General features: G+C 45.4%; 1 pseudogene; it reads left to right on the top strand.

Moving 5' to 3' along the window:
• LOC141162496 (uncharacterized) overlaps window positions 1-14,112 on the top strand; it is a 38,276-nt pseudogene that overhangs the window by 22,341 nt on the left and 1,823 nt on the right.

Here is a 14,112-nt window from a genome sequence, read left to right as displayed (position 1 = left end):
TATTTGGCTAAAGCAGATGGTACTTACCAAGGGTAACCAACAGTGAATTTAACACACGCAATATCAGTTTTTTTAGGCTGAATTGAATAAATTATCAAAACAGGATCCCTTTTGGGGGAAAGATGAATGAATTGTTGTTAACACACAGGTGCTGCAAACAGAAGAAGTTGTGGCATTTTCTCACACATGGATGCAACAATACTCCATGTTTGTGGAGTATAAAGAGTTTTGCATTTTGTTAAAGAAACAATAGATTTTTCATAGGCCATCGAAAAATTATCCTGTGAATAGGGGAGACAAAACAGGTGCACTGTTTTGAATGTCAAGAAAATTCCAATTTCTGAATTATACAATTCAGTGTCAATTACTGTATATATGGGCATCAATAAATACAGTATATTTTAAAGTACCCTGTGTGACTGTGCAACCTCACGGTTAACTGTGAATAACCCAACAACCCCCTGCTATCTTTTATCTTTCGTGCTCTGCCGTACCGGCTCTTTTGGTTGCTGTAGGTATAGCAGTATTCTCTTTGAGAACCAAGGTTTTACATCCTTGTTTCAACCTGCCCACGCAACCTCTGCCTCTTCCACCAGGCAGTGCCACTCTTGCACTGCCGACAACAATGAGCAACACAGACAAGATCCAGCCAAGCATATAGGTGTGGCTTGAACTTGTGGTGCCACCCACAAGTCTGTGTGTATATTGGCAGTGGAGCTAAGCAGCAGGTGTTTTAGCTCCCTGTTGTGAGATTTTGGTAGAACCACACCCTATTTAAACTCCCTGCAGTTTGCTGGGAGTTGCCAGTTATAGATATTTTCTGACCCTGGTTGGTATTTCTTTGATAGCTTGTCACATAGCTTAGTTTTCTCGATACCCATTACTGACCCTGCACTGTCTTAGAGGGAACTTGTCCGCTCCAGAAAATATATTTACCCACAGATATAAGGGTATTCTGCAGGTAAATAACATTCAAATCCAGTTTAGTCAGCTTACTGGAACAGCGGCTGCAGGGAGAAAATTAAATTTTATTTTCCCTGTAGCCATTGGGGTGGTGAAGGGAACTAGTCCCTTTTATAGCCCAGTCACACATTATATGTCACATCACATATTTATAGAGATGGTGATTGTAATCACTTGTTTATCAGCTCCTCCGCAGGTGACAATCACAGATAAGATGGTTGTACTGAATGAAGAGAGTGTCCTGCGCTGCTCTGCCACTGGATTCTTCCCTCCAGACATTGATATTAAATGGATCAGAGATGGAAAAAAAATGGAGGATAACATTATTGTTGGTGATCCCTGGAGAAACCCGGACCGAACCTACAGTGTGAACAGCACCGTGACCATCACTCCCACTGAGGAGGACAGAGAGCAGAACTTCTCATGGAGAGTCCAACATAGGTCTCTACAGGAACCGCTCCAGGAAGACTTCCGTCTGGTGTATGAAGGTAAACTTATTATTAAGGGGATCACCTGGTACGTTACAGTTGATTGCCTGACTCCCGGCACTCACAATAATCAGCCGTACGAAGGTACCAAAGTTCTCTAAAGAGTCTCCTTCATTATATGCCAGGCAGGTTTCTGTACTTTTAGTAGCGTCTATAATATCAGGCATTTCTGTAATTAATCTGCCTTGTAAGATCACCAGGTCAAAAAGATCCTCAGCAAAAGTGATGTCTATAGTAGAAATTCCTTCTTAGGTGTCGTTCATATCACCTCTTAAATCTAAAAAGACAGATACCTAAAGAGAGGAGACCGGCCACAAGTAAGGATTGAGTAATGCCGGCTGTGTAGAAGTCTTTCTCCCTACAGTTTCTTCTTCCATTTCTCCAGACAGAAGCTCGGCGGGGATCATCGTTGCCTGTTCTGTCCTTGTGGTTGTACTGATAATTATCATCGCTGCTGTTCTGTGGTGGAGACGAAGACCGCGGAGGAAAGGTAATGTAGTGACATTAGGAGGACTTTCTGATGAGTCCATGTCCAAGTCATAGAAAACACAAATTCATACTGATGATTATGTCTCTGTAAAATGTAAAGTTTCATCATTTTATACTCTCCTGACAGCACCACTAATACCGCGTGACATTGCGGGTCCTCCTAAGCTGATTGATGGAGAGGAGGCCGCCCTGTACTGCACAGTGGATAACGCCCCCGAGGACCTGTGTGTGACCTGGCTGATAAGAAGACCTGGACAGGACAAGGAGATCCAGACGTCTCAGATGAGAGAACATTCAGAAGATAAGGAGAGTTTACTGGATACATCCTATGTGATCAGATCACAAGTGGTGGGACGTCAGTATTCATCATCACTGAGCTTCATACCCCATATAGAGAGACATAAAGACGTCACCTTCATCTGTAGAGGGGTCTCCGGTAAACGTAAGGACGAGAAGACGTTTCACTGCTGGATGATTTATGGTGAGATATTGCCTTTTATATGACATACTAGATGGTGTCCCAATTCTAACGCATCGGGTATTCTAGAATATGTATGCGGCCGACCGGGCACAATCAGCAGAAAGTTGTCTAAATTTGCCGCCAAAATCGCTGATTGGTCGCTGCCGGCAACCGCGACCAAGCAGCAAAACGGTGTTTAAATTTGGCGGCAATATCGGTGATTGGTCGCGGGTGGCGGCCGCGACCAATCAGCGAACTGTGTTAGTGAGGACCGGAGAGCTTGTTTAAATTTGGCGATAAAATCGCTGATTAGTCGCGACCGCGACCAATCAGCAAAACGGTGTTTAAATTTGGCGCCAATATCGCTTATTGGTCGCGACCGCGACCAATCAGCAGAGCGGTGTTTAAATTTGGCGTCAATATCACTGATTGGTCGCCGGCGGCCGCGACCAATCAGCAGAGCGTTGTTTAAATTTGGCGCCAATCTCGCTGATTGGTCGCGGTCGGCCGGCGGCCGCAACCAATCAGCAGAGCGTTGTTTACATTTGGCGCCAATCTCGCTGATTGGTCGCGGTCGGCCGGCATCCGCGACCAATGAGCAGAGCGTTGTTTAAATTTGGCGCCCCTCTCGCTGATTGGTCGCGGTCGGCCAGCGGCCGCGACCAATCAGCAGAGCGTTGTTTAAATTTAGCGCCAATCTCGCTGATTGGTCGCGGTCGGCTGGCAGCCGCGACCAATCAGCCGAGCGTTGTTTAAATTTTGCGCCAATCTCGCTGATTGGTCGCGGCTGGCGTCCGCGACCAATCAGCAGAGCGTTGTTTAAATTTGGCGCCAATCTCGCTGATTGGTCGCGGTCGGCCGGCGTCCGCGACCAATCAGCAGAGCGTTGTTTAAATTTGGCGCCCCTCTCGCTGATCGGTCGCGGTCGGCTGGCGGCCGCGACCAATCAGCAGAGCGTTGTTTAAATTTGGCGCCAATCTCGCTGATTGGTCGCGGTCGGCTGGCAGCCGTGACCAATCAGCAGAGCGTTGTTTAAATTTTGCGCCAATCTCGCTGATTGGTCGCGGCTGGCGTCCGCGACCAATGAGCACAGCGTTGTTGAAATTTGGCGCCAATCTCGCTGATTGGTCGCGGTCGGCTGGCGGCCGCGACCAATCAGCAGAGTGGGGTTTAAATTTGGCGACCAATCAGCATCGTATTAGTGAGGACCGGGGAGCGGCGCTGCCTGTGCGGCTACTTCTGCTGCGAGAAGCCGGGAGATGAGTGGCTACTCGCCGCAGAAGCATCCTGACCGGCGGCGCCGCTCCCCGGTCCTCCGTTCACACTTGCCCTCCAGAGATCAGTGGGCCAAGCCGCTGATCTCCCGACGTTAGCCACATGGAGGTGAGCGGTGCCGCCTGTCGGGGTACTTGTGCTGCCAGCAGCGGGGAGATGAGCGGCTAGCGCCGGTCATCTCCCTGCTGCATCGCCGCTGACCTCCGTCCGGCAGATGAGCCGCTAACGGCCGCCATCTTTTTCTGAAATCCCGCGTCGCTGATTGGCCGCAGCCGGACCAATCAGCGACGCGGGATTTCCTGGACAGACAGACAGAAAGAAAGACAGACAGATAGACGGGATAAGACGATTATATATATAGATTGCATTATATACAGGGTGGTCCAAAAGTAGGTGGACAGAAAGTGTAATAAGGTTATGAAGGGGGAGATTTATCAAACACTAAATTGCAGCCGCCTGTCTGGATCATCCTCCAATAAACCATGAATTAGACGTGGACGATCAGCTTTCCACCCAATAGATTTCAGGATTCGCATGATAGAAGCTCGTGAAATTCCCAATTCCATAGAGGCTTTTCTGTGGACTTTTATGGACTCTGAACAAATGTTTCGGCAACAAGTTGTTTATTATCTACAGACTGTTTTGGGTCGAGCAGTTTTTGGAGCATTAAGGATTGAGCCAGTGGCATTGAATTTGTCACAAATGCGGTAAATGGTTTGTCTCTTTGGGGCTTGAGCACCAAATGTTCCAACCCAATTTGCTCTAACGGTTTCAGCATTTTGAGATTTCCAATACTCTGTTAAAATCCATTTTCTTTGATCTGTATGTAAATTATTTGCCATTATGTGTTATCTGAATTATTTGAAAAGAAAACAGATTTGGGGGAGATCTATCTGTGAAAACTAGATCTGTGAAACTGGCTCAGTTGCCCTTAGAAACCAATCAGATTCCAGCTTTCATTTTCCAAAGAGTCTGTGAGGAATGAAAAGTGGAATCTGATTGGTTGCTAAGGACAACTGAGCCAGTTTCACTTTACACCATGTTTGATAAATCCCCCCTTCCATAACCTTATTGCACTTTCTGTCCACCTACTTTTGGACCACCCTGTATTATTTGTGCTTTTGTTTTCTCCTCCCCTTCTTCCAAGAGACATAACTTTTTTTTTTATTTTTCAATCGACGTGGCTGTATGACGGCTTTATTGTCTGGGACGAGTTGTACTTTTGAATGGCACCATTCATCTTAACATTCTATTTACTGAAAAGCAGGAAAATAAACTCCCAAGTACAAATTGCACAAAACAACCTCAATTCCCCAATTTTTTTTTTTTTTTGCTGTGTTGTAAAAATGACCTCCCGGCAATATGATTTTTCAGGTCAGTACAATTACGGCGATTCCAAACTTGCACAGTTTTTAGTTGTTGTTCCTTTTATTTAAATGGTGAAAAGAAATGTAAAATTAGTAAAAAAAACAAAACATTGTTTCTTGTGTTGCCGTTTTCCAAGATCGGTAACAGTTTCATTTTTTAGACTGTTTTTTTTGCGAGTTAACAATTTTTTGATACCGTTTTAGGGAGGTTACCACATTTTACACTTTTTTTTGAGATTCTGAGGTGACCGAAAAACTGCAATTCTGGTGTTTCCATTCTTTTTCTTTTATACAACATTCAGTAACTGATTGGGTTCACTTATGTTTTGATAGACTGGACTTTTATGGATGCCGTGACACCAAATAAGTGTATGCTTTTTGTTATTCTTTTTTTTAAGATGGGAAATGGGAGGTGATTGGAATTTATTCTTTTTCTTATTTTTTAAAAAAATATATTTTTACTCTAATTTTTAGTTTTCAAGGGACTTGAACCTATGATTGTCAGATTACTCCGTCCATCCAATCTCTGCAGTTTTGCAGTATATATTAAGAATCAGGGTCTCCTATGAAGCACAGGCTAGACTTTAACATTGTACCATAATGACAGGCATGGGGGTCTAAACCAGGCCCAAGGCTGTGACAGCAATTCATTGGTACTCTGATGGGCGTATGGAATGGCGCTTTTCCCGGAAATTTTTGCTGTCAAAGATTGACTGGCATTTACTTGGGAGGAGCAGCAAGATGAATTCAGCTCCACCTATTTCTGTTAGAGGCAGATTATGGAGGTATTACACAGTTATTATCTGCTGAGAAAGAAGCGGGATCAATTCCTGAGCCCGCATCAAAGACCTGATACCCGTACCAATACGTCCAATGTTGGTAAAGGGTTAACATTGGGGCGAGGATGTAAGTTATAGGTAGGAAAAAGAACATCAGGTGATGAAATAAATCTGATATAAAAGCAACTTTACTACATAAAATACATCGGAAATGTGTGAATGTTCTCTGGTTGATTCGTCTATAATACATTCTGTGTCCGGTTATTACTATAACTCATATGATATCTGATTATTGCTTCACATTTCAGGAAAGCCAAAGATGTCACAGCCAATAATAAGAAGTCTGTTTGTCTGTGGAGAGATGAAGTATTTACTCAACTTGGAGAAATTTTATCATAAAAATATCAAGATTATCTGGACGTGTGGAGAGAGAGGAGCAGGAGAAGTCGTGTCATCCACTGACTCCATATCAGAGAATCCTGACAGATCCTACAATGTCTCCAGTGAGGTTGTTATTCCTGAGGATCGTCACAAGGATCCAGGATTCAGAGTACAAGTGACCTGGGAACATGAATCTATGGAGAAACCAGAATCCAGAGAGCTGTCTATAAGAGACTCAGGTGAGAAGAGAGATATATGGGGTTATATAAGAATTCTGGAGCCGTCTATCAGAGACTCAGGTGAGAGGAGAGATATATGAGGTTATATAAGAATCCTGGAGTCATTTATCAGAGACTCAGGTGAGAGGAGAGATATATGGAGTTATATAAGAATCCTGGAGTCATTTATCAGAGACTCAGGTGAGAGGAGAGATATATGGGGTTATATAAGAATCCTAGAGCCGTCTATCAGAGACTCAGGTGAGAGGAGAGATATATGGGATTATATAAGAATCCTGGAGCCATCTATCAGAGACTCAGGTAAGAGGAGAGACATATGGGGTTATATAAGAATCCTGGAGCTGTCTATCAGAGACTCAGGTGAGAGGAGAGATATATGGGGTTATATAAGAATCCTGGAGCCGTCTATCAGAGACTCAGGTGAGAGGAGAGATATATGGGGTTATATAAGAATCCTAGAGCCGTCTATCAGAGACTCAGGTGAGAGGAGAGATATATGGGGATTATATAAGAATCCTGGAGCCATCTATCAGAGACTCAGGTGAGAGGAGAGACATATGGGGTTATATAAGAATCCTGGAGCTGTCTATCAGAGACTCAGGTGAGAGGAGAGATATATGGGGTTATATAAGAATCCTGGAGCCGTCTATCAGAGACTCAGGTGAGAGGAGATATATATGGGGGTTATATAAGAATCCTAGAGCCGTCTATCAGAGACTCAGGTGAGGAGAGATACATGGGGGTTATATAACAATTCCAAAGATGTCTGCAGATATAACTCCATCCTTATTTGACAATATAGTTGGGGTATATTGGCCATATAACATCTTACATGATACAATATACCGGCTGGTTCGTCTCCTGTATGTCCTGTATTTCTCTAATAATGGCTCTGGTGACGCTTTCTCGGCTCGGTGAACACCTCGGTATTTTACTGTCTGATCTCCCATATTTCCTCCATTCTTTAGATATAGTAATAAATCCATGTACATTATATATATGATGATATTGTATGTGATGTCCTGTCTTTTTCTGTAGATTACACATGGACTCCAGTTGTAGAAGACATTCTGATCCCCCGTCTACTTCACGGCTCCCCGGCCGTCCTGCAGTGTAATATCTCAGGGTATTTCCCGGATGCCGTCACTGTGAAATGGATGAGACGTGATGGAGATAAGTTACATGAAGAGACTGACGATAACCAGGGAATAACATCCAGGAGAGCGGCTGATAACACCTACAGCCGTACAGCCAGTCTGACCATCACCCCCGACCTGCGGACACATCAGGGGGCAGAATATATATGTCTGGTGGAGCACCCCTCCCTGGAGAGACCCATAGAGAGAAGCTCGGGGCGGCTGCGAGTCTATGGTGAGTGGTTATATATTCTGGAGAAATATGAAGCTTCCTCCGCTTCTATGTAATTCATCATTTTATTTCTGGATATAAAGTACACCTCCCCCGCTTGTCTTTATATTTCCGCCATCAGTTTACAGTCACAGTTATATAATTTCTCCATCTGTCTGCCTTAATGAGCTATAACCGCACCACTGTCCGCCATTATCAACAATAGTTGCTACACAGTCTGCCCGTATGAACCACGTCTTACACCATGGCTGTCTTCTCTGCCCTGTTTCCCCTTACACTCTCTGCATCTCCACACTGTCCCCCCGCCATGCTAACCTCTCCCCATATTGAGCCCCCACTTCATGCTACCCCGTCTCCATATCCATTCTGTGCCTCCTCTTCACAATATGCCCTGATACTGCCCACCTTATTACCTTCTCCAAACTGTACCCCCTCCTTACACTGTCCCCCACCATGCTAACCTCTGCCCATATTGTTCCCCCATTTCACGCTGCCTTCTCTCCATATCCATTCTGTGCCCCCTCTTCAAACTATGCTTTCATACTGACCACCACGTTGCCCTCTCCAAACTGTACCCCCTCCTTATACTGTCCCCCACCATGCTAACCTCTGCCCATATTGTACCCCCTCCTCACACTATTCTCCTACGCCCTACGCAGTATAGATTGATGGTCACCACATCCACCCATATAGTATGATATCCACAACAGATCACAGATGACATGGGCAGCCCGGTGGCTCAGTGGTTAGCACTGTTGCTTTGCAGCGCTTGGTGAGTTCAAATCCCACCAAGGACAACATCTGCAAGGAGTTTGTATGTTCTCCCCGTGTTTGCATGGGTTTCCTCCGGGTTCTCTGGTTTCCTCCCACACTCCAAAGGCATACTAATAGGGAAACCAGATTGTGAGCCCTAATGGGGACAGTGATGATGATGTCTGTAGAGTGCTGTGGAATTAACGGCGCTATTTAAGTGGGTAAAATAAATAAGTGATGTCCACCACAGCCCCCAATTATATAGTATGATGGTCCCTACAGCACTCCATACAGTATTATGGCCTCCCAGTCACCGATACGGTGTAATGTCCCTAACAGCCCCTTACATACAGTATAATGGCTCCCACATCACTTAACTAAGTATGATATCTACCACAGCCCCCCAATTTACAATTTGATGTCCGCTACAGCTTCCTATACAATATGATCAACACAGCCACTTATACAGTATAATGTCCCCCACAGCGCCATATACAGATTGGTCATGAAAGCCCCCAATATACGGTCCCCAACAGCCCCCAATATAGTATGGTCACCACAGACCTCCATATGTCTCCTACAGCCTGCCATGCAGTATGGTCATCACAGCTCCTTTTACAGTATGTTGTCTCCACAGCCCCCAGTATTATATCCAGTATTATATCCCCCACAGCCTCCTATACAGTATGATGCCCCCCCCACAGCCACCTATATAGTATAATGTCCCCACAGCCCGCTATACGGTATGATGTCTCCACAGTCAAAGTGTAATGTCCACACAAACCTCCAATATAATCTGATGTCCTCCACCACCAGCCCTCAGTATAATATCTCCCACAGCCAGCCCCCAGTATAATGTCCCCCACAGTCAGCCCCTCTTTTGATGTCCCTCACTGTCAGCTTTCAGTATAATGTCCCCAACAGCCAGCCTGTGTTTTGATAGCTTCCACAGTCAGCCCCTCTTTTGATGGCCCTCATTCAGTGGCAAAATAATGTAAGAAAAATGTAAAAAAAAGCTTGTACCCACCTAATCCATACTCGCCACCCCGCGCAGCCTCTGTCTCTTCTTCTCTCTGGTGCAGCAGTGGGCGCTGGATGGTGCAATGACATCACCATCGCCATCCGATGTCCCATGTGTGCGCCTTCTCCTACAGAGCGCAGGCGGGAGGTGGGCTGCGTTCTGCTGGAGATCTGGACGGAGCAGGGAGCTGATCATAGCTACTGTACTCTGCTCCTGTGCCGGTGGGACTGACATCAGTTGTATTCGCGAATGCAATTGAGTGTGGGGTGGGAGCGACGTCTAAGGTGCAAGCAGAAAGAAGGGTGAGCATTGTTAGTGACTGACAGCACTCACTTGTGTGCCTGCATCCTAGCCGTGAATGTGCTGAATGCCTGCGGCTGGAGGAATGCGTGGTGCGGCCGCAGGCATCCAGCCGTGCCAATTTTTTTTTTTCTCCTCAAGTTTTGCCCTCCTTGTGTAGGCAGGGGTAGAGCCCTATGCGGGTGCCTACCCTGCCTAACCCTTCTGCCCTTGTCCCATATAATGCTCCATTCACATTTTTGTTTGGACTTTCTATTAGTCTGATCCTTTTTAGCCACAAACCGCACTCATGCGCTAAATGGATCTGTTTTATAACTAATGCAGCGGAAGCAGAGGGGCTGATTGATTAGGGGGTGTTTGACTTCCCAGAGAGAGGTGTGAATTAGCCTTACTGCGGCACCTGCTGTCACAGGGATGTGATCACCCGGCCATAATGTGCCGCTGCCTCCGCTGTCTACACGGACCTCATTATACACTAACAAGGAATGAGAATAATTACTAATAATCTCTGTTATTTCTCTGTATTTGGTCTCTTTCCTGTAGACGGTGACCGTTCTCCTCCATACTGGGGGGATGTAATGACTGGAGGATGATTTCTAGTTTAGGACAGAATTGGATGATGTATAAGACATTACATGACCCCGAGGACAGACAACGAGACAAACTTCTGCTTCTTCTCTTCCAGGTAAACCCCAGATGTCGGCCCCTATAGAGATCACTATGGCCGATTCATCTCGTGTTCAGTTCTCTCTGAATCTACAGAAGTTTTACCCTAAAGATATAAAAATCTCCTGGAGGTGGGAAGATAAGTCTGATAATTATGGGAAACCACCAGATGATAGAAGAATCTGTGCACAGGACGACGATCTCACATATCAGGTCTCCAGTGTCGTCAGGATTTCTAATTATTTATTCAGAGATCCAAGAAAGAAATTCATTGTAGAATGGAAACACGAGAGAACGGAGACACCGGAGAGAAGATCACTGAGTGTCAGAGGTAAAGAGGATTTATATCTATTATCTATCTATCTATCTATCTATCTATCTATCTATCTATCTATCTATCTATCTATCTATCATCTATATATTATTATCTATTATCTGTCTATTAGCTATCTTTCTATCTATCTATCTATCTATCTATTATTATCTATTATCTATCTATTATCTATTTATTATCTATTTATCTATCTATCTATTATCTATTATTATCTATTATTTATATGTTATCTATCTATTATCTATATATTATCTATTATTTATCTTATCATCAATCTATTATATATCTATCTCTTTATCCATCTATCTATTGTTGCAATATAAAGTAAGTGAACCCTTTGGCATAATCTGTTTCTATTAGATCCTGTTTTCCTATGTGTCATATTTACTGAGCTCTACAGTGCCATAGTGATTGGTTATAGGGGCTAAGTCTCCTCTATGAAGGTCTAAATCACAGGATCTCAGTTTTGGAGGTGATAGATGTCCTTTCGTGTCAGGTCTTGGCCATTCTCCAAACCTCCTTTCTGCTCATTCTTTGTCTCCTTTCTGTGCTTCGGGTCGTTGTTTTGGCTGCAGGTTATGGACGCTGCCCTCACATCCTCCTGGTTTATTACTCCTGTGAATTCATTGTTCCCTCAATGATCACAAGACATCCAGGCCTGACACCGAACAGCCGGGATCCATGATGCCTTCTCCTCCTCCTCGCCTGTGTTGGTGTAGAGCAGGATTTTACCTCCAAACCCAACTTCAGTCCATAGAATATTCCCAGAATCATTGTGAGACCTCCCGGGGGTCTCAGAAGGACTCCAGCAATAGTTTTCTTGGACAACAGCAGCTTCCTATATGGTGTCCTTCCATGAACAGAGACATCTAGACAATTTGTCAAAGTGTAGATTGATTTACACTACATAGAGACAAATCACCGCTGCAGCCAATCACTCAGCTCAGCATCTCGTAATGTATTAATTTGTTATTAATATATAATATACAGAAAGGAAAAACAAGCCATTAAACATCACTCCCAATATCAAATGCTTAATGGGTGCCGCCTGGTGGACGCCAATGTATCCACCAAAATACGAATCCAAAAAGAAAACTGGAAGCAGCTCTCGAAATAACATTATAAGCTTTATATTTCAATTTCAAGATGCATTTTGGACTTAAATCTTGTGTTTGAGATGTTCTTCTGGGGCGCGGCTCCCATTTCTCTTTTTGGATAATATGGAGAAAGTCTGTGCTGCTTATACAGGACCCAGTGTAAATTCCTCGTCTTCCTCCACGTTACAGATTTTCCCTGGCGTCCAGACGTCGCATCTATCAATATCCCCGATCTGGAAGATGGTAAATCAGCCACACTGACCTGTGATATCTCCGGATATTTCCCGGATCTTCTATCTGTTTTCTGGTTCATAAAGAAGGACGGAAATGTGACCGCTCTGCCCAGAGAATCATCATATATGGAGAGAATTAACAAGATGTCACGGAAGGAGAAGAGACAGACAGATAACACTTATTCCTGTGAAGCTTCAGTGACTTTTACCCCAATAATAAGTTCAGACCAAGGATCAGAAATCATCTGCAGAGTGGAGCATCCCAGCCAGGAGCGTCCCATAGAGCGGAGCACCGGACCCCTACACATCGGTGAGTGTAATTATATTTAAAAGTAGATTTCCCAATTCTTTAATTTCAAATTAAGTAAAAACTTAAAGTATTATTTTTTCAGCCATTGCAACCATTTTTCTTCAAAGATTCCACATTTTAGGGGTTCTAAAGCCCCCTAAAGTGCCCCCGGACTTACATGTGAATTTCTAATTACGGATTTTGGAACAAGTGAATAAAGTCCATAGTATAAAGTTATTGTACAAGGGATGGGTGTACTTACTTCTAGTAAATGGCCGAGGGTCCCAGTAGTTACTTTCAGTAATCTCACATGTATCTCCAGTTCTGTAATCAATGTTCTGTAAAGGTCATAGAAACAGCGACGACGGACTGGAGAGGTGACAGAAGTGAGATCCATTTATAGCTGTTGTTACATTGCAGCAGCCGCGACATTCGGGAAATAATCAGTGACACCGACCATGTGCAGGATCGGCCCTGTCACCTCCGACCATGTGCAGGATCGGCCCTGTCACCTCCGACCATGTGCAGGATCGGCCCTGTCACTTCCGACCATGTGCAGGATCGGCCCTGTCACCTCCGACCATGTGCAGGATCCGCCCTGTCACTTCCGACCATGTGCAGGATCCGCCCGGTCACCTCCGACCATGTGCCGGATCGGCCTGGTCACCTCTGACCATGTGCAGGATCGGCCCTGTCACCTCCGACCATGTGCAGGATCGGCCCTGTCACCTCTGACCATGTGCAGGATCGGCCCTGTCACCTCTGACCATGTGCATGATCGGCCCTGTCACCTCTGACCATGTGCATGATCGGCCCTGTCACCTCTGACCATGTGCATGATCGGCCCTCTCACCTCTGACCATGTGCATGATCGGCCCTGTCACCTCCGACCATGTGCCGGATCGGCCTGGTCACCTCTGACCATGTGCAGGATCGGCCCTGTCACCTCCGACCATGTGCAGGATCGGCCCTGTCACCTCTGACCATGTGCATGATCGGCCCTGTCACCTCTGACCATGTGCATGATCGGCCCTGTCACCTCTGACCATGTGCATGATCGGCCCTGTCACCTCTGACCATGTGCATGATCGGCCCTCTCACCTCCGACCATGTGCATGATCGGCCCTGTCACCTCCGGAGAGCGGATGTTCTTGCAGGCCGCTCCTGTAATCCTGTCCACTCCCGGTGTTGTGTCTTCCGCCTTCATCCACAGTCACAATCTCGGTCATAGGTTGGATCTGATGATACATGTGCGGTCGCGTGTCTTTATCTCACAATCGCTCATCGGCCGCGCTCCAATGACTATTGGGGGTCCGTGTGCCAATCACGGGGGCAGCACACTGACCAGAAGTCTGCTCTTGTGAATGAGGCTGAACGTCTAATAATCCCATTATCTGATAATAAAGGGGACACAATCCTACATAATGACAATTCCGGTATGTATCAGTAGTGGAGACTAGTTATGAGCGAGTATGTATTGTTAACCCTTTCGGCGCGCACGCTCGTGTGCTCGCCGAGTATTTGCGGCGTGCTCGGCATTTATGTTAGTGTCGCCATGGCTGCAAGTGTCACATCTGTTCCCTATTTAGCAGGCAATCCCTGCATGTCTC

Source organism: Phyllobates terribilis, unplaced genomic scaffold (genome assembly GCF_046119375.1).
Source record: "Phyllobates terribilis strain yellow unplaced genomic scaffold, ASM4611937v1 Scaffold_9__5_contigs__length_417890890, whole genome shotgun sequence".
NCBI classification, from domain to species: Eukaryota; Metazoa; Chordata; class Amphibia; order Anura; family Dendrobatidae; genus Phyllobates; species Phyllobates terribilis.
This window is presented reverse-complemented; position numbering and strand designations above follow the sequence as displayed.